Source organism: Rattus norvegicus, chromosome 6 (assembly GCF_021556685.1).
Source record: "Rattus norvegicus strain SHRSP/BbbUtx chromosome 6, alternate assembly SHRSP_T2T, whole genome shotgun sequence".
Taxonomy (NCBI): domain Eukaryota; kingdom Metazoa; phylum Chordata; class Mammalia; order Rodentia; family Muridae; genus Rattus; species Rattus norvegicus.
The window spans coordinates 63,094,019-63,111,713 of NC_141539.1; the positions used below are offsets into that span (position 1 = coordinate 63,094,019).

The following is a 17,695-nucleotide window of genomic DNA, read 5'->3' on the forward strand; positions in this document are numbered from 1 at the left end:
TCTTTAAAGTGTAGAGAAGCATAATTCTGTCCACTGATGGTTTTAATGGAGTAAAGGTCCCAATCAAGCACATGGCCAACTATCAGCCTCGTAAAAGCAAAGGGATGGGGATTGCTAGCCAAAATCCTTCAAATAAAGTGGGGATGCTCAGAAAGTCCGATCTCTGTAAAGTCCCGTTGCTGAAAAGGAAGAATGAAATAAGAAAGGGGGAAAGAAGGTTTACTCCACCAGTAAAGAGCCAAAGTTTCGGTCAGACCAGCTGTCATCTTAAGCCACAAAGGCCAGACTGGGGGGGCAGGAGGGAAAGGCCAATTCTGATGATATTATCCAGGCTCAGGAAAAACAAGGGGGAAAATCAGACAATGGGGGAAATCTGTTCAGAGTGCAGAGAAGGGCAAAGACTTTAAGGGAATACAGAGGAAATGTGGGCATGAAAGCATGTTTACCAGCTCTAAGGACTGAGCAGTCAGAATGGGAAGAAGAATTTACCCATGCACAGGCAAACACACATGCACACACACAAGCAAGCACATATGGGACAAAGGCAATCATCCCACAGTCTGAAGAGTGGCCACAGGAGAAGGAATCCCAAGGCTTATATAAAAGGGCTGATGACCCAGTCAGGACCAGTGGCCCCAGTGACTCCTGGACCACTCTAATGCCATGTCTGCTCAGTTGCACAGTAGACTTAAAAATGAAGTGGTTTTAAAAACACATTTTCTGTTTGTGTCAGTAAAATGCCTGCAAGTGGAAGGAATGCCACACTAGTAACAATTTAAGGCACTTGGTTCGCATTTCAATTGTGGTTTATAAATAAATGTTCAAGAGCTATGTTTAGAGGGCTCACTATTCCAACCACATAAACAAATATTAGGAGAAGGCAGGAAAGTGAAGTTTCAAAAAGAAAAAGCGTAGTTCAAAAGATGTTTGGTTTTTTCATTCTTCACTACTCACAGTTTAAAGAGTAGCAAAGGTTGTTTATCCATTCTGAGAAAGGACTTTTTGTAGCATAGGAAACTGTGTTTGCCCTAGCAGTGGGCTCAGTGGTACATTCTCATGAATGTATAGTTTCTATAATATCTCACAGCTCAACAAGAAGAGGACAAATTTCGTCATCAAGATAGCTCTGCCCTCAGGTTGAACATGAACAAAAGAAAAGTAACATTTTCACCTTTTCAGCCTTACCACAGCTTTCTGTCTAATGTTCTAAGCACCTAGCGTGTTGAAAGGTACATGGAGTACTTTGCGTTCCATGAATACTGGCACTGTCCTTTTTGGAAATGAGGGGTTATTTTTCCTACAACTAACATGCCAGATTAGGGCTTTTAAAGTGATCTGTATTCGATCTCATTGCCACTTGCTGCTTTTTGGATCTTAAATGGCCCCTTGTGCATTAAAGCCCTGGTCACCCATCTCTAGTGACAGTGATGGTGGGACATTTTGGGAGATTGGGTTAGTGAAAGAGAGTTTGACAACTGGACATTCCTTTAAAGAGCATATTGGGGGAGGGGGATGTTTGCCCGGAAACCGGGAAAGGGAATAACACTCGAAATGTATATAAGAAATACTCAAGTTAATAAAAAAAAGAGAGAGAGCATATTGGGACTCCGTGACTCTTCTTTTTCTCTGTCTCTGCTACTAAGAAGGGAAGTGACCAACCATCCATCGTGATGTACAGGCCCAGCAGAACCATGCACAGATATCTGACTACTTGAATATGAGCATCCCTACTCCTTCATACTGGGGATTGCCATGCAGGGCCTCACACTTGCTAGGCAAGTGTTGGGCAAGCAATATGCCGGACCCTCTTGTATTTTATTTTTTTTGTCATTGTTATTTCTCAGTTTTGGTTTTGTTGGTTTGGTTGTTGTTTTGTTTGTTTGTTTGTTTCATTTTGCATCAGGATCTCACTAAGTTGCCTAAGCTAATGTCAAACTCACTATGCAGTTCAGGTAGGTCTTTGTGGTCACAGACTTCAAAGTAGCTAGGATTGCAGATGGTGTCACCAAGTCTGTCTGACTAAACCTGTCCTCATTTTATCATCACATTCTTTATCATGTCACAGAGACAGAAAATAGACTGGCATTGTATTCATATACATATATGTGTGTGTATGTGTAGGTGTGTAAATAGACAGATACATACATACATGCATACATACACACATACATACATGCATCCTTCTTTTTGTTTCAGGTTGTTTGTTTTTGAAAGAGGGTTTCTTTGTGTCTTGGCTGTCCTAGAGCTAGCTCTGTAGACCAAGCTGGACTTGAACTCACAGAGAACTGCCTGCCTGTGCCTCCCAACCACTGGGTTTAAAGGTGTGTGCCACCATTGCCCAGGTTATTCACATAGTTTTAATGTAACTATAGAATGAAAGGCCGTATTTCCAGAGGACGGGTTGAGCTAATGCCCTCCACTACACCAGAGCTGTCAGGCAGATACTTTTTCAGTCTTTAAATTAACAAACAAAAGGGAGTTTGAAGTTCCACAGACCACAAGTCATCTGTGTAGTCTCCAAAGGAATAAATAATCTTAAATAATACATTTGCTTTCCCCCAAGATAATAATTGCTTTTTTGAAAATAAGCTTTTAAAACTAAATTTCTTTTAATGCCTTCTTGTCTACAAAGGCATCGCTAAGTCTACAATACTGGTTTACTATCATGTTTTTGTGTGGTCTTAACCATGCCCTGAATTGCAACACTTATACGGTTTCACAACATCACCAACTAATATGACGAAAAACATGGTATGGAAAAAGAATGAAGCAACAGAAGAAACTAAGGATGGAGAAGAGGGAGAGAGAAAATAAATGAAGGGGGAAGAAAGAGAAAAAAGGACGGAGAAATGGGGAGGGAAGAAGACACGGGCATTTGTGGCGTCTCTCCACTTGGAACATCCTTTTGACTCTTCTCCACATCCTCCCAAAGCAAGAGACAAATGCAGAGCGTCTGCCGGGTACCTCTGCCTGAGCATGTCTCATCAACTCCACCCAGCAGGCTGCAGGCACAGGAGGAGTTCTGTTCACGTAGAGCAGATCTTTGTTAGGATGAGAACCTTCCTAGCTGCCCAGCTCCTTGCTGCTTTCTTCCAACAGCTCACACTGATTCTCTGCAAAAAGACAGGTTGTGGTTCTCATGGGTTCTTTACCTGTGGTTTTCTCCGTGCTTCATTAATCTTTCTCTCTGCCACTGTACTGAGACTGGAAAAGAGCACAGTATTATGTTAAATCTTACTGCAGCATGAAATTGCTTGAGAAATAACACATACTCCCATTGTATGATCTCCCAGCTATTGCATATTTTAAAAACAGGGCCACTAGGTAGTCTTGGCTGGCCAGACTCACAGAGATCCACCTGTGTTGTTGAGTGCTGAGATTAAAGTCATGAGCCACTGTACCCAGCAACTGTGGCACATTTTGTCACAATATGTCAGTTTTCCTCATGCTGGAATAGCACTCTACAAACTCATGTACATAATTAAAATTTATTCATACTTAGATTTGATACAGTGTTTACACAGTTGTAAGTCATTCTCCCTTCCAAGGCTTCTGTTGTACTTATCCTTACCCAGTACTCAAGCAAACAAATATGAACTAAGACATTTCAATAGGCTTACTTCATACCAACATACAAACACACACACACACACACACACACACACACACACACACACACACACACTGAAAGCCACATATGGCACTAACAACAATATTCCGAGCAGCCCTTTGAGAAATTTGGATGAATCACAGAGATTCAATACCAAAATGAAAGGAGCTGCTTTTACTTTCATGATCTTTAATGAGGTGGATCAATAGAATAGCTGTCACGTTTCGGAAGACCATTAAATCTGCTAATTAATCAAAAATAATGCTCATCAAAGCTCAGAGTATTTTTATTGTACTTCATTTTATACCATTAGCAGTTAAGACACTGAAGAGCTTTCATTTCTAATTATGGTCTTGTCCAATTAATTCAGTGCTGCTTCAGTCTTGCTTTCATCATAAAGTAATTGTGCATAACACCCACAACCACTACCACCGAAGAGGCACCAGGAGCTGGCCTCCAGATGAAATCAGAACCCATCCCACTGAGAGCAGAGTCATTGTTCATCTTTGCCCTCACTCTTCCTACACCAAAGACAATAGAGGTCAACTAGCAGCTTGCAAAATCTCTGGAAAAAATAATAATTGCCATGCATGAATTTGTGTGCCATTAAAGTATCCCAAAGATTAATCAGCTAGGGAAAAGGGAAAAGGTTTTAGAAGCTAAAGCCATTGCAAAAATATGGCTAGCCAGTGTTTTGCTTTTATTACATTTAAAGTTACAATTCCAGGGCTAGGGAGATGGCCCAGAGAATTGATTGCTGCAAATCACCTCCCTTGGTACAGGGCTTGCTGCTGTGCAAGAAAGAGAATTCAAACCTTAAGAATCCATGTGCTGGACGGCCTCAGTGATTCACCTCAATCCCAGACCTAGAAAACAGAGACAAGGTTTTCAGAACAAGCTCCCTCGTAAGAATATACCTGCCAGCTCTGGGTTTGAGGTATCCAGCCTACAGTGTAAATGGAAGAGCAACTGAGGAAGATTCCCATTGCAACTTCTGGCCTCCACATGAACACACACGTGTGCTTGTGCATTAACATATGCACATATGCCCCACAGAAGCAAATGCACACCCACACGAATTGAGTAAAGTGTGACATAATTCTTTTCACTTCTATGATTTACAATATTTCCTTCCCCAAAAGACAATATAACCTGAATAAATCCCTCAAATTTCAAATGTTTGAATGAAAAAAAACAATTGCATAGAATCCCCTTTGATGCCTTTAGTCAAATAAAATTTGTAATAATTTGTTTTCAGAAATGGCTTTTCAATGTTGCCTCCTCTTCAACCAACAAGATTTCTAAGCAAAAGTGAAGTCAAAGGCCCTGAACACATGGTGATGAGAGAACACAGTGATGGACAAGTGGATGACTCCCCAGGTAAGGGCCCTGTTGCTCAAACATGAAGATCCGAGTTCAAACCTCCAGAACCCATACAAAGTTGTGTGCTACAGTGTGTGTACATCTGTAATCCCAGTAGTCGTATAGTGTGTTGGGATGTAGATTCTGGACAATCCCCAGAAACACTGGAGCCAGAGAGTCTGTCTTGAACATGGTGCAAGGAAATACTAACAACTAATGGTTATCCTCGGACATCCACTGGGATATGCTTGCCTGTATTCACATACATATGGCAGACACACAGGAAAAATATTGTTTCGATCTCTAAAAAGGACATTGTATCCTCTGGTAATTCAAAATCCCATCAAGAGAGAAAAGAGCAGCAATAAGAGAGTATCTAAAACATGTCAAAGTATTCTCAGCGAAGTATCGAGCTCAGATTAAGGGGGATTGTCAAGGACAGTGTCTGTGGTGATGCTTTGGAAGATGGGGAAGGAATAAACAGAATTCCAGGGTGACCGGAGAATAAAGAGGTTGGTAGCCACACAAAGAAGTGGATGAAAATCCCAAAAAGCGGGGAGCTCCCGTGAGCATCTTCAGATTCCTCAGTGCGTCTTTATGGTATGGTGCCTGGAGGCTGGATGCATGCAAGCACCTTTCTTGTCACACTGCAGCAATGCACACGGAGAGTTTGTTCTGAGATGCCCTTTCTCATTGATACAGGAATTGAAGTAATACTGGGAGAGTGTGACACATTCAAATCAGAGACAAGGCCCTCAAGAATCTTGGGAAAAAGTAATGCCTAAGGAAAGGGGCAAGGTTGAGCAAGTGAGCAAGTGTCCTCCAGAAAGTGCTATTTCCCAGTCAGTGCAACGGCCCTACTTAGCAATGCTGATTACTGCAATGCGAAGAATAGAACAAGACAGCAGGCTTCATGGAAAAAATAATCAAAGGCAGTTTCTTCTCTGCTATTCTGTAGTAGATTTTTCCATTGTGGGTTTCTGCCCAAGTCCTTTACTCGGGTATGTTCTAACAGTTTGTTCCATGACCTCACCATAAAGAAGACAAGAGCCAAAGGTAAGAATAAGGTTTCTGCCAGAAATAAAGCCAAGTAAAAATGCAGGAAACTGTGGGAGGAGAGGAAAGAGGAAATAATAAACTTCAGGGAGAAAATACTAAAGGAAGACATTATTTGTAACTTCTTTTGGCTCTGGAGTCAGCAGACTGGATATGGAGTCAGAGTGTGGGGAAGTGACTGGTGTTTCATGGTCAGTGGATACTGGAGTCTTTCTAGGCAATCACTATTCATTCAAGTTAGCAAACAAGTTTATGGATGAATACTGGAAAGTTAAATGTTTCCTCTTATTTTTTTCTTATTTTGGAGATTTTTTCTTCTAGCGATATCTTTTCACTGTTTTCACCTCACAAGATACAACTTTTTTACCTCTAAAATCATTCTATTAAAACACATTATAATGTTCAAAATTTCCCTTACTTTGTCTTAGAGTTCATAAAATCTTTTTTAATTCAAAGAAGTTTCCATTCAAATGAAAGATGTTGGTCACACCACATTTGCGTTTTGTCTAACTGTGTCAAATTAATCAAGGCTGAAAAATTGGAAAAAAACAGCATAGGGTTAATTTAGCAAATACACAGCAGAGTCTTTCCATTTCTGATCCGGAAGGGTAACCTACAGCTGGAGAGCTGACCCGACAGTTGAGAACACTAGGTGAACTTCCGGACGACCCTGTGTGCATGTTGTTTTTTGTCATCCTGGGTCTAGGAGACATGTTTTTCCAGAGGGTGGAGTTAGGGAAGTGGTCCAGGATCTTTAAAGCCCAAAGGATTATGAATGGAACCCAGACTGGGACCCCTCAAGGGTTAAACTTTTTATCCTATGGAATTTTGGGTTTGCTTTGATCAAATTTTGAGTATATCCTGGTTCTTCACTTTTTTTATAGGAGCCTATAAGATAAGATACTTTGGAATTTCACAGAGATTTTAGCACATTAAAAGAGACTGGATATTTTAAAGAAATTGAATTGGTTTTGGAGGAGGTTTAAACCAAGATTTATCTGAGTAGTCCTGGTTATCCTGGAACTTGCTCTGTAGACTAGACTGGCCCCAAACCCAGAGAACTGTCTGCCTCTGACTTCCCAGTATGGGATTAAAAGCCCGTACCACCATGCCCAGCTGAGACTGAACTTTCCAAATGTTTGAAGTTTTAAAGTCTAGGGAACTTTTAAGCTTTATAATTTTCTATATCATAATATTGATATTAATATGAGAACTTGGGATAAACAAGAAATGAAAAGTTATAGATTAATAAGTGGTGTGTTGGTATGTCAAATTGACAAGGGATTAATAAGCCTTGACACAAACCTAGACATATCTATGAAGAGGGAGTCTTAATTTAAAAAGTGTCTCCATAAAGTTAATTTCTAGGCAAGTCTGTAGGACATTTTCTTGATGAATGATTGACACAGACTGAGGACAGTGTCACCCCTGGGCAGGAGATCTTAGATGGTATAAGAAAGCAGGTTGAAAAAACCATAAGGTAGCAAGCCAGTAAACAACATCCTCCAATGGCTTCTGCTTCAGGTCTTAATGCTGATGAGAATTCAAAGCTATAGTCTATACATACATTAAGCATTTAATATGTTATATGTGAAATAAATACCAATTATGCAAAAAGCTTGGAATGCACTGTATAACGCCTATGTGAACATTGTGATGAGTACTATGATTTTTGTTAAGTGTTTGGAGGCACTACTCTGAGAGGAGGGGGGAAATTGGCAAGCTGGTTTTCATCTTTACAAAGGCTTAGAAGATGTCTCATTTGTCTGGACTCACCTCATATTACCACATAAGGCTCTGACTCTTGGTCCATCCGAGAGAGCCACCATGAAAGGATGAGAGTCCTCTGGAGCTTGTAGTTCATGTCTAAAGCGACTTTATGCAGGATAGAAGAAGGGAGATCATCTTTGTGCTTGTGAGACTTCTTGTTTCAAACCACATACTTGCAAGTATCCTGTAGTATAGTGGTAGTGTCTGACATCCGGGACTTGGGATGAGACAGGAGTATCATAGTTCAAGACTATTTCGGGCTTATTATGCCTTTTTTTTTTCAAAAACACCAAACAAAGTCAAAAAGAAAAGGAAGAAAGAAAAGAAACCAAAGTTCACAAGGCCAACAAATCCACTAAAATGGTGCAGCTGCTAAGAAGTAAAGCTATAATTATGTTTAGGATCTATAAACATAAATTTCTTATTGACTCAATAATCAGCATTTTTATTATGCTCTTGCTATGTACTGAAGTGTAGGACATAAGAGTCAGAAAAAAATATACTGTATGAGTTGAGGAAGCTCATCAGAAAAGGGTCTAGTAAATTTTTAAGTGTGACACAATGTGCTAAATCATGCAACAGCGTGTGCGGGGCTGTGGATAACAAGAGGGGGTGGCCGTGATCAGCAAGAGACCAGGGGCAAATTCCCAAACTCCAAAGCATCTGTGCCAAGGGTTCAGCAGGAGTTCCACAGTTCAAAACGTGAAGTAGGATGTGGAGTGCCGTATTGCTGTAGGTCAGTGACCAGGTAGAGGGACCTGCAATGAGAAGGCTTCATTCATAATGAGGAGAGGAATTTAGGAGTGTGAGATTCAGCGGAATATAAATACATCTCATGGTCTGGAACTGTAGTCACTGCCATTTCACGGCCAGGCTGTCCACAACCTACCCTCAAACTCAAAGTCTGACTATTCACGATCCCCAGCCTGGTTCCTAAGGCAGCGAGCTTAACCTTCTCTCACCCCAACTGGAGGATGCTTGCACCCACAAAGTGCAACCAGTCCCCTATTCACTCCACTAAGCTGTAGCTGCTGGGAGCTATCAATCCAGCAGGCTTTCCGCCAGGTGGGCGGGGTGGCCATCATAGCGGTGAGGGAAGGAAGAGGCAGCAGAAATGAAGCCCAGAGAGCACAGAGACCAGCTCTACGTTGGTGAGAACTACTCAACATTCCCAAAGGAGGCACATTTCCTGGTGATACATCTTAATATCCTTGTTTCCTTTCCGGATCCTCGCCCTCAGTGTTGATCAAACATTCGGTGCCTAGCACACAGTACCCCAGGGCACTACTAACTTTTGATTGTCCGTTCTCCTCTGTAATCATTAGAAGGGCCCCTTCTGTCCTATCCTCAGTCCTCAGTTTCCCTCACTGTTGACTTGTTCCTGGTACTGCTTTCAGATTCCCCATCACAAAGCTAACACAGTGTCCAGCAAGCCAACTAAAATGAGGGATGTTGTTTTCATTAAAGAAATGGAGGGAGATAAAGACAAAGAACACTCCGAGTGTATTTCTTTCCTCCCAAATAAAATCTTACATGTTTCACTCTGCCCTGAGCATGACAGATTGACGCTGTGTCTAAATATAAAGCGAAGCTTTCTGGTTTTAGGTTTTACAAGAACTGTTGTGCGGAAAAAGTGGAGTAAATCTTAAATGGGATCCGAGGATCACATTTTAAAATACAAATGCAAAAATACTCCAAAAAGAAACATAGGAATTGAAAAGGAAAACTAACACTTGTGGATTAGCATTTTTTTTAAAAAAAAGTGTTAAATTTGAGAATAAGAGGAAAACGGTGGTTTTGGTTATTTAAACATTTGTACTGCGAAGAGTTAGGGTGCATTCTCTTCAGCTTCAAGCAGGAGCAGGTGACACCTTTGATAAGGTGAGTAAATTCAATTCAGAAAAGAAGTGCTCCAACATAGTCCCCTATCCTGGCTAGTTTCATGTCAACTTGACACAAACTGGCATCAGCTGAAAGAGGGAAGGCTCAATAGAGAAAATGCCTCCATAAGACTGGGCTTTCAATAGTTCCTTCCATCCCATTCTTCCCCTCTTCATTCTAAAGAAAGGACTCTGGATGTTTTTACTCTGTTACCTGTTCATTGACAGAGCCTTCTAAGGATATTCCAAGACAGTAAAGATCCTAAACTCTGAAAAAAAAAAAAAAAAAAAAAGACTGGGCTGTAGGCAAACCTGTGGGGCACTTCCTTAATGTTGGAGGGCCCAGCACATTGTAGTGAGCTGGTGGTCCAGAGTTCTGTAAGAAAGAAGGTTGAACAAGTGAGGAGCAGCAAGCCAGTAGTAAGCAGCACCCTCCGTGGCCTCTTGCATCAGTTCCTGCCTCCAAGTTCCTGCCCTGTTTGAGTTGACACACTGACTTCCAATGATGATAAACACTAGCATAGAGATGTAAGCCAAATAAACCCCTTACTCTTCAAGATGGTCGGATCCTGGTGTTTGATCACAGCGATAGTAACCTTAAGACATACTCTCAAATGAAATTTTTACATTGAAAGTTGCTATATTTTCCAGCAACTTAACTATTGGACTATCAGTGGCATGAACACCTTTAAAAATATGGTAGATATGTTATCATGTGCCTCTTAATATTTTAACTTGGATTTAACTGTGTGCATTTGGTTTTACCATACAATTTCCAAATTTTCCCCACATTTCTTCCACCGACCCAGTTCCCATGTCAAGGAAGATAGATTTTGTGTTCCCAACATCTGTTTGCTTTCTACCTTCAAATGAACATATAGGAAGTTGTCCCCAACAGGTAACTCCTTGCAATGATAAGTTAGTTCTCTCCTAGAGCATCTCCCTGGAGAAACAAGCTATGTTATGTGTCGGCCCTAAGTTCAGCAGTCGTTGGTCAACAGAAAAACAAGCAGTGGCATGTTTGGAGGCTCCTTGTCTCATGGTGTCATGGAGGGCATTGTTCTTCCTTTCATTTTTGAAACTTCTATTTTTATTTAATTTTTTGCTTATTTAATTGTTTTACCCCACAGGTCCTTCCCACATATTCTATGGTTTCTGGTATTCTGTTTTTAGGGGATTCCTGAGCCTGGGAACAAGTGGGTCTCTGCTCTGTATCTGTCCCCTGTGCCTTTTCTTAGGTTCTTTTCCATCTGTCTGTCTTGCCCTAATCAAGTTCGTTTGCTTTGTTTTATCTCATGACGTTTTATTTTACTATGATCCCTTAGATGCCTCTTTGTTTTCTAATGTGAGAAGGGGGATAAATCCAGAAGGAAAGGGAGGTGGGGAGGAACTAAGGAGAGTGCAGGGAACAGAAACTGTAATAGGAAAAGCAATCTAATGAAAACACCCAGTTATAATAAAAGAAAAATATTTTAAACTATTTAATGTATATTTTATGTATGTTTAGTAAAGTTGTTTTATATGTGTCAATACTACATCATATAGTCTATTTATCTATATATTCTTTATTGGTTAATTATGAATTAATGGAAACAAGTGCTTGGTAGAGGGAGGGACTATAAAGACAGGATCAAATATGTCTAACTCCAATAATTACAATGTAATATAGTAAATTCTGAGGCACTGAGCCAGTGATCAGATGCCTTGGATCAGTCCAGGCTTTCTAACTACAGGTGATCAAGAGTTAGAACCAGTGAAGTACTTACTATAGGATGGGTTACGATACTGTACTGTACTATACTTTACTATACTGTACTATATGATGGGTTAAATAATCTATACTATAATATACTACAGGATGGTTAAATCATAGCTTCTCTGAGTCTGGGGTGAATACGTGTGTCTAGTGTGCCTGAGCCTCATCCCATTAAAAACAAATCCCCAGAACTTTTATTTAACCCAACAGTAACAATCCACTTTCTTTAAGGGTGGATGTTGTGTGTGACAGGACTTTTCCTGGGGATAAAACACACATGTTGATTACCCCCGGATAGGGAGTCCATGACAGACCAAAGTACAGATACCAAAGTCCAACTTGGTGAACCAATGAGTTTTATTCAGATTAATGTGGATGAAGTGTTATTTCCAGAAAGATGACAACTCATGGCTCTGAGTGCCTCCAAAAAGAAACAGGAGAAAGCATATGTCAGCAGCTTGACAGCACAGGTAAAAGCTGTCACTGAACAAAAAGAAGCAAATACACCCAAGAGGAGTAGAAGGCAGGAAATAATCAAACTCAGGGCTGAAATCAACCAAGTAGAAACAAAAAGGACTATACAAAGAACCAACCGAACTAGGAGCTGTTTCTTTGAGCTTCCTGGCTACATCTTTATTATTTTGTGGACATCACTTTTGGGTTTAAAGTTTTCGAGTTAAAGTAAGTAAGAAATGAGAATGAAGACATAATTCCCTTTAAACCCTTCAGATTCGGAGTCTAAAGTTTTTTTCATACAGTTTTTGTCATTCTATAGGACATTATTATATAAATATCATAAATATACAGCTTGAGAGAAAGTTCTAGAGTTAGAAATTTTTACATTACAAGTGGAACAGCCCAGAGTTTTGTCCAGTTTTCGATGTTCTCACCAGCATCTTATTTTAATATACCTAAAAAAAAAAAAACAAAAAAGCCCTTTGGCCAGCAAATACAGAACTAAAACACGATGTTAAAGGCTCAGCAGTACATATCTGATTGAACAACCAATAAACAAGATACAGTGTTCCATTTAAAAAAGAAAAGAAAAGAAATGACTCAAAGACAGCTGCATCATCAAAGCCACCCTAGCAGGAGTGACAACTCACAAAATCTGGGAACCTGGAGCACACGGCAGAGCCTGCAGGTGGCTCAGCAGGTCAGGGAGTGGAAAGTCTCTTTTCCAGGTGCCTCCATTGGTTTAAAACTCTTCTGGGCGGCTCAGCTGGTTTCTGGTTCCGGCTTCTGCTGGGCGGATGATCTAGTCTTTGTTACTTCTCTGAGAATGCCTCTCAGCAGTCTGTGTTCTTTTCTCTGGGAAGAGAGGGACCTGGTTAGTGTGAGGGACTTCCCAGGTGATTTAAGGAGCTTCCTGAATGATGGAATGTTTCAGAAACTGTCTCACAAGTGGCCACTGGAAGGTTGCCCATACTGTGGGAGATGACCCCACACATATGTGCATAAAGACAGCACTAATTGAACTCCGTGGGTTAAAAATAGAAATAGCAAAAATTAGAATCTACTTTTTAAAAGGATATCAAACAGGGGAGATGAATTAAGTGATTAAGAGCACTTGCTACTCTTGTAGAGGACCCAGGTTTAGTTCCCAGCACCGACATGGTGGCTTATTACCACCCATAACTCCAGTTCCAGGGGATATGATGCCCTCTTCTGACACCTGCAGGCACGATGCACATATATGGCACACATAAATACATGCAGATAAAACATTCATACGCACAAAATACACACAAATCTAAAAATGTTTTTTTTTGAAACACATAAATTTAGGGATGAGATGCTGTAGGAGGTTGTCAGAGGAAGCACGGGTGAAGGGGAACGAAAGGTAGATATGATCAAGATATAATACATATAAATTTTTTCAAAGAATAAATTATAGGGGAGGAAACCAGTCCTAAGGAAGAGCTGCCAGCAGAGCTAGAAGTTTATCAGGAAAGTCTCTCCACTCTCGCCTTGCTCTGGGTATCAGCTGTCCCTGCTTATTGGAAATGGCTAACCGAGCTCTCCCTGATTATTTTCATATTGGCAATGGCTAACCCACACTGTTAACTTCCTGGCTCTGTAGCCCCTGACATGGACTCAGACATTCTAGTCATCTGTTGGTCTTAGTTCTAGCTCCTCTCTTCTTAAGCAGCAAGCACAGAAAACAGAAGATGACGACACACATTCCTAGAGGACAGACTATATTAGGCACACAACGGAGGCTGGAAACTGATGCCCAAATTCTCACATTTTCAGTATTGTGATTGATTACTTGAAGAAATATAGAATTTTTTTCCTATCCTTGGCTGGATTGCAAAAGCATAAAAGAGGCAGGGCGTATGTGGGAAAATCTAAAAAGCACTATATAATTAGCAACTGCGTAGTGGCATATAAACACAAAAACTTCAAATGTTTTCGACTATAAATTTAGATATTAGACTAGATCTTGTAGGATGAAACGCAAACAGAAGACAATTTTGTAGCTGAAATTTTGAGCTTCATTATCTCATAGAGGCCCACATGTAGGCGAAAGCCAGAGTAATAGCCTAATATAGAAATAAATTCCTGTAGGAAAGTCAAGAAAAGATACTCTTCACTCTCTGGAACAGCAGAGCAAATGTGCTTTAGTGCGTAATAGGTTACTTTGTAAGAGTCTGTGCTTTCATGGTCAACTTGGATTTAATTGAAGTTAACTTTACTGGGCCTATTTATATTGGCATATTATATGACATCCTCACGCCCACATGCTGGTGATCCTGGTGACTCCAACAATCTCTCTCTCTCTCTCTCTCTCTCTCTCTCTCTCTCTCTCTCTCTCTCTCTCTGTGTGTGTGTGTGTGTGTGTGTGTGTGTGTGTGTGTGTCTGTCTGTCTGTCTGTCTGTATTTCTCTCTTCTACATCTTTACTTTTTCATTAAAAAAATAGAATTCTGTTAATAAATCTTGACCGCGGCGGGCCTTTCTCTTTCTCTTCTGGTCCCAGGCGCTGCGGGAGCCGCGGCTTACCGTGCAGACATGGCCAAGTCCAAGAACCACACCACACACAACCAGTCCCGCAAATGGCACAGAAATGGCATCAAGAAACCCTGGTCACAAAGATACGAATCTCTTAAGGGGGTCGACCCCAAGTTTCTGAGGAACATGCGCTTTGCCAAGAAGCACAACAAGAAAGGCCTGAAGAAGATGCAGGCCAACAATGCCAAGGCCGTGAGTGCATGAGCAGAGGCCATCAAGGCCCTCGTGAAGCCTCAGGCTGTCAAGCCCAAGATGCCAAAGGGCTCCAGCCGGAAACTCAGCCGTCTGGCTTTCATCGCTCACCCCAAGCTTGGGAAGAAGATTCGAAGCTACATGGCCAAGGGTCGTAGGCTCTGCCAACCAAAACCCAAGGTTCAAACCAAGGCAGAGGCCAAAGCTCCAGCCCAGGCTTCCAAGGGTGCCCAGGCCCCTGTGAAGGCCCCATAGAACAGGCTCCTGCCAGTGTGAAGACAGATGGACTGCTGCGACACAACCACCTACACACTATCTGCAGATGACCAGTGTCCTATGCTGTTTTTACAAATAAACTTGAGACAAGACAAAATAAATAAGTAAATAAATAAATAAATAAATAAATAAATAAATAAATCTTGATCGCAGTATCGCATTCCTCTCCGCCTTCCAGTTCCTCCCCTCTTCCTCTCCCATTCAGATCCACCCCTTTCTGCCTCTCAGTAGAAAACAAACAGGCTTCTGAGGGAATATAATTTATAATATAATAAAAGCAACGCATTGAAATTGGACAAAACAAACGAAACACAGGAAAAACCCAAGCGAAGGTGTAAGAAACAGGGACCAGCTGGTCACAGATTGGGAAATACCACAAATACACTAAACTGGAAGCATAATGTATAGCAAAGGACGTCATGCAAAGCCACACAGGCCCTGTGCATGCTGCCTCGGTCTCTGTGAAGTCATATGTGGTCTGGTCTTGTTGACTTAGAGAAAGGGCTTGGTTTTCTTGGTGTCCTCCATGCCCTTTGGTTCTTATATTTTTCTTCCTCCTCTCAACAGAGTTCCCTGAGCACTGAGTAGATAAAATTATTTGATGGAGGCCTCCACTTGGGGCTGACTGTTCTGAAGTCTCTCACTCTTTCTCTCACTCTGTCTCTCACTCTCTGCAAAATGTCTGGCTATGGACCTCAGTATTTGCTCCGATCTACTAATGGAGAAAAAACTTTTTTTTTATGGGTCATCCTTTCAACAATAAATGATTGATGTAAGGCTACAAGAGTGTCATGACTTTCCTAGATTTTGAAGATGGGCCACAAGTAAAATGACAGCTTACCCTTACTAACTTAGCTAAATGTCATAACAAGCAACTAAGACTAAGGACAGCTTGAAGGTTTGAAACTGCTATAAAACACAGTCAGTTGATACCATAGTGGAAACAAGCTTTCTCCATTGAGTATAGCACTGAAACTTTATCAAATATATTTCACAATAACATTGCAGCAAAACATGGTGCATATTCAGTATACCTTAGAATCAAAGACTATTATTGTCTTTCCTTCTTGAAAGGCAAAATACTTGGATCATAGTAAACTTTCATCAATGGAAATATGGTTGATTTTAAATCTGCTACTGAGATACTCTAGAGTTTGCGTATTGAAAATCTTGTGTCCAACTATTAATCCAGTGGAAGAAATGACAAACACTCTGTTTCCCAGTTTCTCAGTGACATACTTCATCCACTACACACACAGGAAGACATTCTAGATAATTCTTTTTCACCTTCAATTTTCAATATAACAAAACAAAAAATAGATCACCAGTCATAATCTCATTCTTTATTAATTCCCTTCCAATTTTCCTTAACTAGAAAGATGTTAGTATTTTTTTTTTAATTCTGAGAATCTTCCAGGCTTTTTCTAATTTTGGTTGTATAGTTGTAGCCATTTTCTATTGTAGAAACACAATTATAATTTAATATAATTTAATGTTTTCTTAGGATTTTAGATGATTTATAAAAGTTGTGTTCAATATATTAACTTTAAAAATAATACTTTAAAATTAATTCTGAAAGTCGTGAAAAAGTATCATAGACTGAGTTATTGCTTTGTTTTGGTTTGGTTTATTGTTTGGTTTTTTTTGTTTGGTTGGGCTTAGCTTGTCTATTGTGGGGGAATGGGGAGTGGCAGTTGAAGCAGGGTTTCTCTGTAGCCTTGGCTGTCCTGGAACTCACTCTGTAAATTAGGCTGGCCTCAGACTCATAGAGGTCTGCATGCCTCTGCCTCCTGAGTACTGGGATTAAAGGCTTGCATTGAACCTGAATGAGTTATTTTTTGGCTTGAGTTTGGGATCAAAACTTTCTGGGTAGCAAACAAACAATAGATCTTTGTACCCTGAAGAGGCACTTTATAAGACTTACTTCCTTTTAAGGATGGTTCTTAGTCAAGATAGCAATATGTACTTTTTAAATTTCCCTGACTTTTAAATATTGTAAGAAAACATTTCTGATTCTTGGACAAGGGAGATGTCTCAGTAGGTAAAGATGCTTGCTGCCAAAACCTGCAACCTTGCTTCAGTCCCTGGGACTCAGTAGAAAGAGATAAATGACAACCTCAAGTTGTCCTCTGGCCCAATATGTGCACATAAAAGTTAATTAATAAATTAATTCTAGTTCTTCACAATAAACTTCATCTTGATCCATGCATATTATGCATTACAATTTGTTCGCTCATAATAACATATAATTGCTTGCATATTTACTTTCTATAAAGGAAAGCTTACAAGATGATTCTTGATGAGATAAATAAAATTATAATGACTTAAGTCATTATCCTTAATCATTTTTATACCACCAAACATTCTCCAGTCTATGGGTTTACTTGCAAATCCTAAGAGAGCTGTTCTGCGAATGAGAAAATTCATTACCAGCTTTCAAATCTTGTGGAGAGCAGATGAAGTCCTGAATGAATGTGTGTTATTAACACATGCAGGACCACGTCAAGAATTTCAATGCTCAGACCACTGGAAGTGTCAAACGCCTTCCCCTGGTCTGTATGCAAATGTCGACAGTATATGCAGGAAGCAATGAGTGTAGCTTCCTTCTCCTGGATATTTACAGCCTAACACTGATGCTCTACGGAGATCTCCTACCGAAACAAGCTCAGCCTTCCTTCTTTAGCTGCACATAAACTGTACACTGAGTTTCCTGGTTACATGGAAGGTGTCCTCCATCTGAGCAAGCACAATCTCCTGGATCCCAGGTTTTCTGTATGTC

At 40.5% G+C, this 17,695-nt stretch overlaps 1 pseudogene across 1 annotated transcript; it reads left to right on the top strand.

The window, feature by feature from the left end:
- The first annotated feature begins 14,408 nt into the window (after window positions 1–14,408).
- On the top strand, window positions 14,409–14,910 carry LOC120093247 (60S ribosomal protein L29-like; annotated as a pseudogene). Its single transcript, XR_015622376.1, has one exon. The product of XR_015622376.1 is annotated as a 60S ribosomal protein L29-like, transcript variant X2 (transcript).
- Window positions 14,911–17,695: the final 2,785 nt, after the last annotated feature.